Here is a 16,912-nt window from a genome sequence, read left to right on the forward strand (position 1 = left end):
GTCTGTCTCCCCTCTGTACCACACTCATCCAGCCTACTCCAAAGTGGTGTAGTCCAAAGGGCATTGGATTTTGAGCAGGGATCTGAGTTCCAATTCGACCTCTGCTTTCTACTTCTGGGACCTTTCGCTACTCTCTTGCGGTTTCGGCCCCGTAGTTTCCCCCAGTGTTGAATCCCTCGGCAGCTGTGGATCTCGGATCCTCTGACCTCAGAAATCCCTTTCAGATTGAAATCAGTTTTCCGTGTGGCAGCGCCAAGAGGGCGGAGGAGGAGGCAGGGACCGATTGACCGGCTGGTCCAGTCTGGGAGGCAGCGCTCAAGTAGTTAAGAAGTGGCCGATTCTTCCTCCCTTCCCTGGTTGGTGTCTCCAGCCTCCAACCAGTTAACCTGCAGCACTCCCTCCCTTCTCGGAGAGTGGAGCAGGCGCTGCCGCTGCTGCCTGGCAGTGGAACCAAAAGCCTCCCTGCCCTGCCCTGCCCTGTCCCAGGGCTCCCAGAGGGGCTGCGAGGCGGCCTCGAAGCAGCTGCAGCAGCCCGCCGGCGCCGCCGCCGCCGCCGCCCGCCCGGTATGTAGCCTTCTCTGTGCCTGCTGCCTTTTGCTTCTCTCCCCAGAAAGCTGGCTTGTTCCTGTTTGCAAACAAGCTCCCCCGCCACTGAGCACTGGCAGCAGCAGCAGCAGCAGCAGCCGCCCGTGTGGGCCCAATTAGGGATGGGGGCTTGGGAGCTGTCCTCCCCCTCCCCGCTCCCCCCACCCTTTCCCGGCACATCTGCATCTTGGCTTGAGCTCTGCCCGAGGGCCAGCACAGTTTGGGGAGGTCGTCTGAATGTCGTTGCAGCAGCGGCGGCGGCAGCAGCAGCAGCATCCTGGGACAACTGGCTTTTAGCTGGCGAACTCTTCCGCCTTGGGGATGCATAGCCAGAGTGGGCTAATCTTCACGGAGGTGACAAGGCTCTGGGCTTCAGGCTTCGGGTCCTCCTCCTCCCCCGCACTGCCTGCCTTGTCCTGGACAGGTCCATTAACCCCCCCCAGTGCCCCGGGCCACTCTGGGGCAGCAGAAGTTGCAGGCAAATTGCAGATCTGCATTGGTGGAGGGAGTTTTCACACCAGGACTCCCCTGCTCCCATGAAATGACAGATCTCCTGTTGGGTCCAGACTCAAAGAAGTCAGTGGATCCTTGATGTCATGCATTGTCACTGCTCCTTCCAATGAGGCAGATCTAGCCTTATTCATCCACCCACCCACCCACCCATCCATCCATCCATCCATCCATCCATCCATCCATCCATCCATCCATCCATTCAGGTCTGCCCATCTAGTGCCAGTCCTAACTGGACTCTTCCATAAGTGCAGCAAAGGGATGAAATACATATACTCACCACCCACACTGTATTCTCTATAGAGAAATGGACTGGAGTCAGAAAGACTTGAGTTCAAATCCTGCCCCTGCACTTCCTAGCTGTGTGATCCCAGCCAGAAAATCTCTATTCTTTGGATCTCAGCTGCCTCATTTCTAGCAGTTGCCTCTGTACAGTGTTGGGGAGAACATCCAGTGACATTTTATATGTGTGTTTTTATAATACACATATATATGGAGAGACACATGTATGTATAATATATGTGTATATATTATATACACACGTATATAAAGTGCTTGGCAAACCTTAGTATATATATACTATATATATATATATGTAAATACTAGCAATTATAATTATTTTAAATAATATTTTATATTTTTCCTCAATTACATAAAACCATTTTTAACCTTTGGTTTTTGAATGTTTGAGCCAAACTCCCATCTCCCCCCCCCTTTCTCCCCCAATCTGATGCAGTATTACAATTACTAAGGCTTATTAATTGTTAGTGCCAAATGGTTCAAATCTGTTTTTCTGGAATTAGGAATAAGTCCTCAGATCCTCTGGATTTATAAGTAAACTTCTTTGAATCCATCCTATGCCTTAGTGAGAGGAATCATCTGAAAAGGGACATTTCACTTGGAACTGGCAGACTTCAGGCTCTGGGATGTTCTCTGGCTTGAAATAACCTTTGGAATTTTGAGTTCTCATAAGAGGATTTCACTCAATCAGTTGATGCCACCAGGGCTTTGTTGACCTCTCAGTATTCCCCTCTGATGATTGGACACATACCCCTGCTCTGCAGCGGACACAGTGGAGTTCTAGAGAGAGTTAGGAACTTCCCCAACTGTGGGGAGGAGCACCCAGACCTTGGGGGGACTATTTGCCAGAGTGAACCAGTTGGAGGGCTTTTCCAGGTACTGCAGTCTCCTTGGGCTGCCTGGTTCAAATGGCTAGCTGATTTGTCCCAAGGTCAGTGGCCCTGCCTTCTGAGTTGCCTTGAGCTCCATCTGCTGCTTCCCAATTTGGCTATCGCTTGTCTCTTTAGCTGGAGACATTCCCTGCTAGTGTGACGAATGGGACAACTGGAGGACACTCCCCTCCCTCAAATCTGCTTCATTAACTGCCAGCAATAGCACCAAGTTAGAGATGAATTAATATTAAGACAACTTCTTTTAAAACACAAAATTTCCTTGGCAGGGTTAAGTAGGCTATCTGTTGTTCATACCTTAGTATGAATTAGTTTTCAGTGTTTACTTTAAAAATATGGTTTTTTTTTCATGTAAAATATACTTCCATGTTGGTCATTATTATAAGAGCAAAGTCACCCATAACCAAAACTCCCAAATAAAACCAAAGACAGACTGATGTGAAAGAAGATTCCAACAGTTCTTTCTCCGGAGGTGGAGAGCCTTCCCCATCATAAGTCTTTCAGGATTGTCCCACATCATTGAGAGAGTGGCTGAGATCCAATATGGCTGCTATTGTGTCCAATGTTCTCCTGCTTCTGCTTATTTCACTCTGCATCGGTTTTGCAGTTCTTCCCAGCTTTTTCTGAAATCATCCTGCAAATAGCACAATAGTATTCTATCACCAACATGTACCAACATTTGTTTAGCCATTCCCTTCAATTTCCAATTCTCTGCCACTACAAAAAGAGCATCTATAAATATTTTTGCATAAGTAGGTCCTTCCCCCCCCCTTTTTATTATCTCTTTGGAATAAAGACCAAATAGTGGTATTACTGGAACAAAGGTATGCACAGTTTTTATAGCCCTTTGAGCATAGTTCCAAATTGCCCTCCAGAATAGTTGGATCAATTTACAAGTCCACCAACAATGCATCAGTGCCCCAATTTCGCCATACCCTCTTCCACTTTCACCACTTTCCTTTACTTCTATATTGATCAATTGGGTGTGAGGTGGTATATCAGAGTCGTTTTAATTTGTATTTATCCAATCAAGAGTGATTTAGAACATTTTTTCATATGACTATTGATGGCTTTGATTTCTTCATCTGAAAATTACTTGCTCTTATCCTTTGATCATTTGTCAGTTGGGGTATGGCTTATGTTCTTTTAAATTTGACTTAGTTCTTTATAGATTTGAGTAGATGCTTACTTTTTTATAATACCTCATTTATATTTATACACATATGCATGTATATATATGCATGTATATGCATATACATGCACATATATATAAATATATACACATATACATACATATATGTATATAACAGAACCCTTTCCCCATAGCAACCCAGTCAGGTAAGTGCTACAGATATTAATACTTACCATTTTATAGGGAATTTAGAACTAAAGACTGAGAAAACAAGAGAACTGTCCATGGTTGTACAACCATGAGGTGGCTTTCACCCACAGCTTCCGCTGATTCCCACATATTGTCTTCCACTTGCCACCACACATTTTCCTAATAAGGACCAACTTCAGTGAGGCAAAAGACCCCAGCAAGGAGCTTCACCCAGATGGGGAAGAGACTCAGTGTTGCTACTCTCCAAAGAGAGTCCGTCATATCAATGGTGATATCATATCAATGGTGATCACTTCCAATGCTCAGTGTTGTTATTCTCTTCCAAGGGAAACCAGTGGGTAGATTTTTGGGCGAAGAAGGCACCAGGGAAGCTCCATTTCTGAAGGCAGGTGTAGCAATAAGGCAGCTTATAGGTCATTAGCACTGAATAAAATAATCGTTAAGCTTCCCTCTGCTACTCCTTTAAGCTAGGGGCGGAGCTGAATCTAGAAGGAGCCAAGAAGCATATTTAATACAATGACTGGTCCTTTCCTTTTGTAGGAAGTAGGAGTTTATGGCTCTGTTCTCAAGCTGACATATGAATGTCTGTGAAGAGTCCTTTGGCTCCAGTGGCAGAGGCCCAGGGGGTTGGGGAGTTTTACCTTCTCTAGCTACTGATATCTCTGATTTTGTTGCCAGACTCATTCTTTGGGGAAGGAAAATCCCTTTGAACTTTTCCATTCTCCTTTATCTCTGCCTACCCAAAGATCTTGAATAAGACTTTTTAAAAGCAAGAAAGGAAGCCTTTTGTTCCCTCCCCATTACCTATTCTTTAGGACTCCCTTTGAGGAACTTGGAAGCTGCTCTATTATATAATCATCATTTTCTTTTTCTTTGCTCAAGTAAGGATGTTTTTATTTCTCAGGCTAATGTTGGGATTAGTCAGTTAATCAGGATATTTACCAGTGACCTGTATCCAGTCTGTGTTCATACACTTCTCCAGAAGAATGATAATGCTGTAAGGTATTAAAGTGACTAGGTGGCACAGCAGGTATTAGAGCTAGTCAAGAAGACCAGAATTCAAAATAGTCTGATACTTACTAGCTTTGTGACCCTGGGCAAGTCATTTCTGCCTGCCTGTAAAATGAGGATAATAATAGCATCTACCTTTCAGGGTTGTTGTGAGGATCAAATGCGATAATCAATCAATCATTACACATTTATTAAGCTCCTACTATGTGCCAGGCAAGTGCTGGGGATAAAAAAGGAAGCAAAACACAATTCTTGACCTCAAGTATCTTATATTCAAATGAGAATCAAAACTGAGTATCTTAAAATTTAGGGTTAGAGTATACTATTTGGGAAGTATTTAGCATAGTACCTGGCACACAGTAGGTGCTATATAAATGCTCACTATTATCACCTCCTGGTTATTTCTCTGACTTTCCCCCCATGTCAGGAACATACCTGTTCTTCCTGACCACTTTTAAGTTCCAATTAAAATCCTACCTTCTACAGGAAACCTTCCCCAACCCCTCTCAATTACAATGCCTTTCCTTGGTTAATTATCTCCCATTTGCTCACTTTGAATTTATTCGCTGTCTCCCCATTAGACTGTGAGCTCCTTGAGGGCAGGGGCTGTCTTGACTCTTTTTGTATCCTCAGTGCCTGGACCATAGTAGGCACTTGTTGATTTTTTTTAAAGAATTATTTTTCTTTTGAAAACCCAGGATTTTGTTTTCTATCATCTGTGCCCCATTCAATGGTCTGTGAGCCAAAGAACCTCAGTACTGAATACCCTATGGCAAAGTGGGGGGCAGACCAATCTGTTTGTGCCTTGGCTGGGTCTTAGATGATAGACAGAGTTCCTCACCAGGTTCCTACCTATAGCTTTTCTAGCTTGGTAGAATCTTTAGTTCATTAATTTAAAACTGGAAGGAACCCTGAGTCCCAAACCTACTTTTCTGAGTAAGGGTGAGGTTGGGCAACATTTTACCATCCAAGTCAGCCCATCCAACTTAACGTAAATGGTAAAAGGCCCAATCAAGGAATTTCAATCATAGGCTTTCGACTAAGAATGATGATGAGGGGAAATGTCGCCATATAGGCAACATGTTCCCGTTGGTTGGGGGATTTTATCCCATTGTCTGAGACTGGTATAAACACATTAAGGACTGGTTGGGGAACTTTAGAAAGGTGAGTGAGTTAGACTGACCAGCACATCCTGGATGAGGAGTCACCTGGAAGGGATGGCAAGGCCTCGGCTTGCCCATGGCTAGGCTTCCTTCCCTCGTTCTCCCTGTATTTGGCCAGAAGACCTTGAAAGTTTGAAAGAGTTCTCTGGACTCTCCCATCTTTTTCTAGCATCCGTGTGGGAGTGTTCCTTTACTAGCTTTGTTCTCTCCTCTTCTCCAAGACAGTAGTAGCTAGTGATAGTGTCGGCATTGTTGACCAAAGACAGAGTGGAAATTCACCACGCTCAAGGAGGGCTTTTTCTGTGCCCAAAATGGAAGAAAGGGTCTTCCAGCAACCAGGGGCTAGGGGTTGCCATCTTTTCTACCCGTGCTTTCTAAGCTTGAAAGCCCTTCCCCTAGGACTCCCTATGCACTTGTGGGAGAGTGTGTCACAGACTTTTGGGGAGGATGTCGCATCCCAATTATACTACTCTACCACCTGAGTAAACACCCCCTTTCTAAAAGCTATTTAAGGTTGGCAGACTCAATCAATTCTCAGCTGGTTGTCTTGAGGAAAGCATGCTTTCCAACGTAGGAGCATTAGAAAATCATTGGTAGCCTTGGGAGTTTGGCCCAATTGTCACCTGCAAGTTGGGATAAGGATCCCTAGAACTTAAATGAGCTACACATAGAGGAAGAAAGGAAGCCCTACAAGATTAAAGGACTTGAAAGCATCAGAATTTGAACCCAGGTCCTATAACTTTAAGGGGCACCTAGATGGCACAGTGGATAGATTGCTGGGTCTAGAGTCAGGAAGACTTATCTTCCTGAGTTCAAATACAGCCTGAGACACTTACTATCTGTGAGATGCTGGGCAAATCACTTAATCCTGTTTGCCTCAGTTTCTTCGTCTATAAAATGAGCTGGAGAAGGAAATGGCAAACCACTCCATTCTCTTTGCCAAGCAAATATGGGGTCATGAAGAGTTGGGCAGGATTAAAACAACTCAACAACAACCGTCTCTAAACTCTAAGACCAGTATTCTGTTGGCTGCACCAAGCTCAATTCCAAGATATTTTCGTGGTGAGGCTGAGGCATTGGGAGAAGATTTCAGAAGAATGTCAGCCTTGGCAGTGGATCAGTTTCCCCTGGAGCTTGGTTCAATCCATTACCAGCTTAAAATAAACAGCACAATTTGTTTTTATCTCAGTAGTTCTGTGTGGGTGTGGGGATTATGGTTTAGCTTGGGGGAGCCCAAAGTCAGAGTCAGCTGGGCTCTGACACAACGGCCCAGCCAGGGCTTTTGAGTTTCCTGTCTCTGATGGTGCTTTGAGAGTGGGGAAAGGAGCCCACTCTGCTGGCCTGTTGCTTCCTAAAAGGTGAGATAGGGCAGCTTCTCCTTGTTTCTGCTCAAAGGAGGCCATAATGTGGCCATTGGACCTAGATTGAGTGCCAGAAAGGATCTCGCAGGCCATTCCAGCAATCAACCCCTGGATTTTGCGAATGTCCAAACTGAGGTGTTGAGAGAGACATCCCCAAATCCACAGTATCTAGAGCAAGATTTGAACCCACATCTATGGCCAAGGAGGGGTATAGCCCCAGATGAAGCCTAATTCCATCATGGAAAAACAAGAAAGCCACCCTGGGGATCTGTTCCTTAGGGGTTAGAAATGACATACGACCACAACCATCTTTGCCTTCCTGCCCAAGAGTTCACCGGCTCCTTCTTGCTTCAGGATAAAAGGAAGCTCCCTGCCAGTTGGCATTTGATAGCCCTCCCCGCCATGGTTCCAGTCTGCCTTTCTTGACTGACTCCATCCCCCTCCCCCTGAAATTCTCTGCATTCCAATCTAAGGAGCTGACTTGTTCCTTTCTGAACTCAATATTCCATCTTCCAGCTCTAGGACAACCTATTCTCCACCCCCAGAATGCCCTCCCTGCCCGTTCTCTTCTACTTGTCAGCAATCTTAGCTGGTTCCCATTAAAGCTCTTCCTGGGCTCTCAGCGATCTGGGGTTCTCTCTTGTCTTCCAATGGTTTCTTCACTTACTAATCTTTGACACTTAGCCGTGTGACCTTGGGCAAGGCGCATAAACACTTCTGTTTGCCTCAGTTTCCTCATATGTAACAATAGTAATAATAATTATAACACCACCCCCAGGCTTCTTGTGAGGCTCCAAAGAGAAAATAGTTGTAAAGTCCTTAGTACAGCGCCTGGCACAGAGTAAGTGCTATATGAATGTCAGCTGTGTGTAGTTTTCAGTGTAAATGCTACCACTCTACGTGTAATAAAGCTTCTTGAGAGCAGGCTTCATTTTTCCTTTTGCACCCCTGCCCTGTAGCACATAGGAGGAGTTTAAGAGGTGTTTGTTGACTTGAAGGAGGTAGGGAGATATAGTGGAAAGGTCCTTGTCTCTGTGGTTGTCCTGCTATGACTTCAAGAAGTCTCAACTGTTTAGAGTGTGGAAAGGAAACTAGAACAAGTTCTGAACTTTCTGCCACTGTGTTGGAACAAGCAACAGTGGGAGTATTACAGAGAGAAGAAATTGCCAAGACTTACAAGTTGGTGGGTGAAGGGGCACCTGGGAGTGGCAGTGGGTCCTGGCATGGGGAGTGGGAGGAGCTTGTTCCTCACAGTCTGGACAGAGGTGCCTCTACTTTCTTCAGTCCTAAGAAACAGGCCCAACCAGCTCTCAAAGCCAGAACTTTTCTTGTTGCTTGCTGTCTACTGCCAAGATTTTGAAATTAAGAAAACTAGCACAGATATAGCATAGACAGGAATAAGAGAAACCCTCCACCAGCCTGTGAGGCCTGGCCTCAGCTTCAATGCTGAGAGAGGCTCCAACCATATTTCGGGATCTCCCTTTTCCCTCTTCCCTGATACTTCTCCAGTCTGAACTGGTTATTAAATTGATCTTATTTGAATATCTCAGTCAGATAAGTGGACTATCTTTTCTGGGGCATAGAGGGAGCTGAACCTCAATTCAGTCATCCAATCACAAACGGTTTTTATCGGAACCCTGCTGGGTGACCAAAGTCTGGGGAAAGGCTTGTCCTTCAGGAAGGTCAGTGTTTACCTGCTCTGGGGTATCTTTGGCATCAATCCATAGAGAAGACATCCCTGCAGGCTATCATAAGTGGTTCATTTCTTGGACACCCCATTTTGTTAAAAAATAGCCTCTTGGCAGGGGGCATCTCTCTCCTTTGCCTCACCGGCAGCCATATTCCCCCTCTCTCTTCAACTCCTCCATTCCCTGCTACAAAACTTCCATATCCCCTGTTTTTTCAACCCCCCCCCATCTTTCCCTATAAATATTACAAGAGTCTCCATTTCCTTTCCATTAATTATCTCATAACAGAACAATCTGGAACTGAATTGGGCAAAAAATAGAGCAATATTCTCAACTACCTGCTCCCTCTGTGACCTGGGGCAAGTAAGTCCATTTCTTTTCTGTTCCCTCAACTAAAACGAAAGGGACTGAACTAGGGGACCTCTTGTGGCTCCTCCAGATCTCAATCTGTGGTCTCATGACTGGGGAAGGTTCTTGTACTTTTCTCCAGCATGACTACCCACATCAGAGCCATTATCAGCTCCCTTCTGTAAACACCGATATAATTCATCTTGCTCAGGCATCACCTTTATCTCTTATGACATATTCAAAGTCCAGAACAACTGGGCATGGAAGGGCAAAGGCTTACTTTGGTCTCTGCCCAGCCAAGTGACAAAGACCTGGGCTGTTTGTCAGCTAGTGGGGCTGGCTTGGAAGCAGCTGGTCTTGTCTCCAGCAAATTTAGTCTAGTCCCCTGAAGCCTTGAGAGCATTTGTCCAATAATATATCCCTCAGCTCCCTTCTGAGATAAAGAATAAGCAAACGCTCAAAGGGTCTGTGATTCAATCATTGTGAAATAATACACTAACCAGAGTAGATAATCATCCATCCAGGATGTAGTGGATGAAACTTTGTTGTTGTTGTTCATCTTTCATTTGTTTTAAACCTTCACCTTCCATCTTGGAATCAATACTGTGTATTGGTTCCAAGACAGAAGAGCAGTAAGTCTAGGCAATGGGGGGTAAGTGACTTACCTAGGGTTGCCCAACCGTATCTGAGGCCATATTTGAATCCAGGATCTCCTGTCTCTGGATCCGGCTCAATATACTGAGCCCCCTTATTTTTGAAGAGGACCAATGACATCACGATGTTGAGTAAAAGAGTAAAGGGCAGTGATGTCTTGACCTATGAATGAGTTGGACTGAAGCGCAGCAGAGTTGCTTGAAGTCATTAGCCTCACTCTCTCTTCCAGGTAGGACAATAGTCAGGATGAGTGGTGATGGCCTGGGAGGCAGCAGAAGACCATGGCATCATCTTCAATATCTAACCAGGCTTGAAGTGCTCCATAGTGCCTGCTTCCACTGCCTTCATGACTGTTGGAACAAATTATTCTCATCCACCCATTCTGTCTAGAAGTCTCTACATTTTGCTGAGAATAACTAAATCATTCCCAGTTGATCACTTTCTAATATTGCTGTTATTGTGTACAGTATAATGTTCTTCCAGTTCTGCTCATTTCAGTTTGCATCAGTTCGTGTAAGTCTTCCCAGGTTTTTTTCTGGAAGCATTCTACATCATTTCTTTTTTTTTTCTGCATCATTTCTTATGGCACAATAGTATTCTTATATAATCATATACCACAACTTGTTCAACTGTTCCCCAATTGATGGGCATTTCCCTAATTTTCACTTTGCTACCACAAAAAAGGGCTGCTACAAATATTTTTGTACATATGGGTCTTTTCTTTTTCCTTTGGTCTCTTTGGGATACAGACCTGGTAGCAGTATTTTTGGATTAAAGGGTATGCATAGTTTTTATAGCCCTTTGGGCATAATTCCAAATTGCCCTCTAGAATGGATGGATCAGTTCACAACTCCACCAACAGTGCATTAGTGTCCCAATTTTTCCATATCCCCTCCAGTATTTATCATTTTCCTTTTCTGTCATGTTAACTAATTTGATAGGTGCAAGGTGGTCGCTCAGAGTTATTTTAATTTACATTTCTATAATCAGTAGATTTTTCAATCATTTTTTCGTGTGACTAGAGATAACTTCCATTTCTTCTGAAAATTGATCTGTCATATCCTCTAATCCTTTATCAATTGAAGAACAATTGGTATTTTTACACATTTTACTGTTCTCTATATATTTGAGGAATGAGACCTTTATCAGAGAAATTTGATGCAAAAATTTTCCCTCCAGCTTCCTGCCTTCCTTCTAATTTTGGCTACATTGGTTTTGTTTGTGCAACCCCTTTTTAATTTAATATAGTCAAGATTCTCCATTTTACATCATTTATTATTCTTGATCGCTTCTTTGGTAATTATTTCTTCTCTTATCCATAAATATAACATGTAAAATATTCCATGCTCCCCTAATTTGCTTATATCAGTCAGCCTTTATGTATAAATCATATGCCCATTTAATCTTATCTCGGTATATGGTATGAGATGGATCTATACCTAATTTCTGCCAAACTGCTTTCCAAATTTCCCAACAATTTTTGTCAAATAGTGATTTCTTGTTTCAGACTCTTAGATTGGGTTTGTCTAACAGTTGATCACTATAGTTTAAATAGGAAATAATTAACAGAGGGAAGGCATTGGATTTAAGAGGAGTTGAGAAAGCTTGCAGTAGAAAATGGGATTTTAGTTGGGATTTCTGGCTTCAAGGAAGCCAGAGAGATTAGTAATTGGAGCAGAGACGAGAAAATGTTTCAGATGTGGAGTTCAGCCAGAGAGAACACCAGGAGTTAAGAGATGGAACAAGACAATGAGTTTGAATCCTGTCTCTTCTGCTTCTCACCGTGGGGCAAGTGACTTAGTTTCTCTTAGCCTGAGTTTTCTTCACTGTGGAAGGAGGGGATTGACTGTGAGGATCTTGGAGGTCCCTTCAGGGTCTATCTAGCTCTGATGATCCTGTGGGCTTACAGTGCCTGTGGATGCTGCTGCAGTGTGGATTTTTGGGTCTAGCCCAAGGGGAAGTGCTACTCTGAACCCACTGGCTGTCTCTGCAATGATGACAAAGGTAGAAACAGCCTCCTCTCAGCCCTGTTCTGCCATCCCAACATTTACCTTTGTAACCTTGTAGAAAAAAGCAGACGGGATTTGCTTTTGACAGATGCAATAAATTCTTATCTGCAGGCTTGACAAGAGATAAATTATGGGCAAGATGTTTCCAAATGTTCCCTCTGAAGAAGGCTCTTTTTCACCATACTGTTGGCCTTAGATGAGTATATACGGATGCCATTCTTCTTCGTCCCACTCCTCCATAACAGCCCCCCTTAGTGGAGAGTGAGTTGGGAACTCTTGGGCTCTGTACAAGGCAAGGTCAAAGGAGAAGGAAGATGGCAGAAGTCCATTGACCTGCCCTTGACTGTGGATTCCCTTCTTTGGAAACCCTCCATAAAGCGCCGGGCTATACAACTGGCCATGATGTGGAGAGCGTTCTTTCCAGCTTTGGGTCAGACCAGATGATGCCAAGATCCCTTCCCATCCTCACCTTCGGAGCTTCTGTGAAGTGGAACTTTGTATGGGAAAGACTTCATCAACGTCAAATCGCCCCTTCCATATTAGTTATTCTACCCACAGGGCGTTATTGTCCTTATTCTTATTCTTGTTAATTAGCCAGATCAACATAGTACAATGTCCACCTTTAATCTCTACCAGTCTGGAGACCTCTGGGAGGGTGGAGGCCAGAGTTGTGATGATATTAGGAAGAAATGAAAGGAGGACCTGAGAGTGGCCAGAGGTCTCTCCTGGAGGGTACAAAGAAGACAAAGCACCGGGCCTCAGTTGATTGCAGGATTACACACAGGTCCTGATGAGGAAAGACAGTGACTCTCCATTGTCAACCAAATATGGAGAGTCCCTTTCTTTCCTAGCAGACCTGTGGAGCAGTGGAGAGAGAGCTACCCTGTGGGTAGAGATGAGACAACTGAGATCCACACAGAGTGATCTGCCCAAAGAAGTAAGAGGTAGGAGCAAGATTTGAACTCTGGACTTCTGTCTTTGAATTCACTGCTCCTTCTCTAGACTGGGTTGTAAAGGGTACACTTGAAAGCTTTTATGATTGAACCTGACAGAAGCTTCTCCCTGATGGCTTTTCTTGAGACTTATGGACATGATCTTGGGATCTTGAAGGCTGGGCCAACAGCATTCACTCATTGCCAGGACTCATCAAACAGGGAAGGCTTTGAGTACAGGGACAGACTGTATTTGTACCCAAGAACCAGTCTAGCCAAATTCAGCCCGATTCCCACCCACTTTTGTGACTAGATGCTGTAGCAGATAGAATACTTGACTTGAAATGGAAAGACCTGAGTTCAGATCCTGCCTCAGAAACTTTCCTTAACCTCTCTCAGCCTGATTTCCTCATCTGTTGTGAGGATTTTCTCTCTGTGTTTCACTGTCTCTGTCTCTGTCTCTCTGTTTGTCTGTGTCTCTCACCCCCTCTCTCGAGCTTGGCAAAACTCAAAGCACTATATAAATGCTAGCTTTTGGCTGATTCGTTTAGCCGTGCCAGTTCTCAAATTGTCACCTGCCAAGGTGCAGAGGGTCCCGATCTACCCTGGGGGAGGGAGGATATATGCTGTGGGTCCTCCAAATGTGGATGTCCGGCTACCTGATTTTGAAACTGGTTTTCCAGCTACATCATTTCAAAAATCAAATCTTGAGAGAGTCAAAGGAAATGGCTATTTCTAATGCCAGCACAAGAAACCTTGTCTAGCCACATCCAGAGTGCATTCTGGGTGGAGGGACCCATTTGAAGAGCTTTTCTCTTTGGGGATTTTAGCCGGTAAAACTGGAGCCTCCTGGCAAAGAGTGGGACATGGTTTCCTCTGGCCCCCAGGGTTCACCTGCAGTCCTCCTCCTTCGAGAAGGCAGAGTTCCACTTGTTATCGGGTCTTCCTTATCTCCTGTTTCTCACAGACTTGGGCCAGTGAGGAATAGTCCAACCCTGCTGCCAAGTGATCTCATTGCTCTCCAAAACCTGGACTCTGTGCAGAAGACCAGCTTTTCCAGAGGTAGGCCAGCGGAGAGGTGTGGAATGGGCAAGGGGAAAACCTTCTAGGAGCCAACGCTTTTGTGGGATTCTCAAACGCTTTGGGGACAGAGCTCTCAGGTAAGGATGACTGCTCTGCTTGACTAGAGTAGAATGAGGAAGGGTTGGAGAGCCTGGCACTTAGGAGGGGTCTGAGTTCAAATCTTGATTCTGGCACATTATCTTTGTGACCTGGGATGTGCCACTCAACCTCAGTTTTCTGATCTCTTAAATGGACTCAGTCCTGATTAGTACCTACCTCACAGGGCTGTAGGTAACAAGGGCTGCAAAGTGTTTCACAATGAATTCTGTTATGAGGAAACCATCTATGTCCAAATACTTTTTCTTTCTGGGGATCACTTTGTCCTGCTATCTCTTTGTATCATCTAACTGCCTTGAGAAATCAGGACTGTGGTCAGGTATGATTGCTGCAAGAAACAGCAGAGCAAATGCTGGATTTAGAGGCAAAGGACCCAGGTTCTGTCTCTGCTGTGGACTGCATGTTTGGTCTCCAGTAAGTCATTTTGCCTCTTTGCAGTTCAGTTTCCTCATTTATGAAATGACCTCTAAGGAACCGTCCCACTCTTCCTTCAGGGAGCCTATGATCTGTCACTTGTGGTCACTTGCAGTGCCTTCCGCATTCCTGCTGGGACTTCTGAAACTGGGGCAACGTCAAGGATTTAGAGCGAAGAGGGAACCTTAGAAATCACTGAGTCCACCTGCCTCATTTTACAGAAAAGGAAACTGAGGCCCATAGAGCTTACAGAGCTTGCCCAGGATCCAGCAGTTAGTATCTGAGGTGGAATTTAAGCTCAGGTCTTTCTGACTCCAAGCCCAGCTGTCTCCCCACCATATCACACAGCCTCAGGGAAATTCAGCCAGATGGATTTTCTGGGAAAGGCTCTCCCTAATCAAGGAAGGGATGGCTTGGCTAGAGCTGAGCTTCTGGATAGGAGTTAGGACCATGGAGCTCTCTAGTTCGGATTTCTTCCTCAGGTAGAAACCAGGGGAAACTCTGAGATTTTCAAATCCATGCATGTGAGTTGCGGGGGCAGCTAAGGTGAGTGTGAGAGTCTTGTGATGTTTACTTTAGAAAAGAAAGTGGCAGCACCCTGACAGACCCTGGCTATATCTAATCAGGAGGTCAAGGTCCCATCCCCAAGCCGTTGCGTCCTCACCTGCTTCTTTGGGAACCCTCTGTTGATTGATGTTGCAGGGTACCAGGAGCCAGAGAGTGGGTGGTGGGTGGGAAAAGAGCAGGGGGGACCCTGGACTCTAGCCCATAGCCTACCCACTTGAGGAGACCCTTCAGAGCCCACTCTGGGCTTCTGGGATTCCCCAGGGCCACCTGTCCCTTTTTTTAAAGTGCCCTTCTTTTTTATATGTGGCTTGGACATCATTGCTCCTGGGGCTTCTGAAAGCCTTGGGGAAACCGGAGATCCTTCCATTACTTAAAGACCATTCTCCTGTTGCTGAGTCTTATCTAGCTGAAAACCCCCATTTCCTTGAACTGATTCTTACCTGGCAGGATCAATCAACTGACAAGCATTGATTAAGCTCCTACTATGTACCCAGCCCAGTTCTAGATGCCAAGTGTACAAAGACAAAAGAAAAGAGAAAAGGTTTCTGTCCTCAGGCATTTTTCAGTCCTGGGAGAAGCAACCCAAAGGCATATAAATAAATCCAAAGGTTAAGGCAGAGTCATTTGGGGAAAGGCTGCCATTAGTAACTGGAGAGCCAAGGAAAGGTTTCATCCAGTAGGTAGCATTGAAATAAGTAAGGAATTCTAGGGGGCAAAAGGGAGAAAGAACATTCCAGGAATGGAGAGTGGGGCCCAGAGGGAGGGACGTGGGAGAATATTGCCCCCAAGGAAGAGCAGATGGGCCATTTGGGCTCCCTTCTGGAAGGTGCCTGGAACTAAACACAGTTCTCTTGATGAGGTCTGATGAGGGCAGAGGGCACCAATGCATAGTGCACAAGGGGGCGGTCCAGAGATGATATTTGCCAATAACTTTGCAGCGTATAGACGTCAACTCTTGTCATCAATCCCAGTCAATGTGCTATCTCTGCCAAAAGAGACTGCTTGTCTCTGGTAAAGAAGTTTCTGTGGAGCTGCTGGGAGGATGGGGAGACCATGGAAGGGAAGGGAAGGGAAAGGGAAGGACAGATTCGAACCTCTGTCCATCCCCACTCAGCTTAAGTGGGAGCAAAAAGATGGACTTGTGGGTAATTTGGCCTCCCTTTGGCCAGCTGTGACTAAATTGTTAGGCTACCCAGATATTCCACCTTTCATCTCTGGGAATTTGTCTAGGTTATCCTTCATGCTTTGAGTGTAATCCTTTCTTAAGTCTGTCTCCAAGGATTGCTAGCTCTCTTTCAGGGGTTAGCTGACTCTTTTTGTGTAGAGATTCTGAGATTCTTCTTCTGAGGTCCAGGAATAAGGTAGTGATGCCTCTCCAAACTGGAGGTATTTGTAAAATAACAATTCTTGGCCATCCCAGGTACTGTTAGGGACACTGGCACCCCATCACTTAAAAGGTTACAAAGTGGTACACCTGCAGCAATCCTGTGAGACAGACACTGCTTCTATCCCTGTTTTACAGATCAGCAAACTGAGGATCAATCCTATTTACCAAACATTTATTAATCATCTGCTATATGCCAAGAGCTGTGGGAGGTACTACAGATCCAAAGATGGGAACAAACAGTCCTCTCCTTCCCCCACCCCAGAGGAGCTTATATTCTATTGGAGTGGCTGGGGGGAGTATGAGAAATATTCAGCAAGCTTGTCACACTTATAGTAACATAGCTAGTAAGTATTTAAGCTTACTTGAAGTCCAATAATGTATTTTCTGTAATATCTACTCTGTAACATGGGGTAGAGAATCTTCCCCATTGTCCCCACAAAAGAAACTGCCCTGTGGGAATCCCTTAAGGCTCCCAAGCTCGTCTGGATGGGTTTCTGGATCCTACCATCTCCATACACTATGTAGAATCTTTATTCTATTGGTCAAGGGGGAATTTGCCCAAATGAAAGGGA

The 16,912-nt window shown here is 44.9% G+C and overlaps 1 protein-coding gene across 1 annotated transcript in view; it reads left to right on the top strand.

Annotated features, from left to right (window-relative positions):
* The first annotated feature begins 238 nt into the window (after positions 1–238).
* Positions 239–16,912, top strand: part of LOC100022761 (putative neutral ceramidase C) — a 69,338-nt gene continuing 52,664 nt past the window's right edge. Inside the window, 2 exon segments of the mRNA XM_056795570.1 lie at positions 239–564; positions 13,761–13,855. The gene's annotated coding sequence lies outside the window, so the exon portion shown is untranslated.

The sequence above is a fragment of the Monodelphis domestica genome, chromosome 1 (genome assembly GCF_027887165.1).
Source record: "Monodelphis domestica isolate mMonDom1 chromosome 1, mMonDom1.pri, whole genome shotgun sequence".
NCBI classification, from domain to species: Eukaryota; Metazoa; Chordata; class Mammalia; order Didelphimorphia; family Didelphidae; genus Monodelphis; species Monodelphis domestica.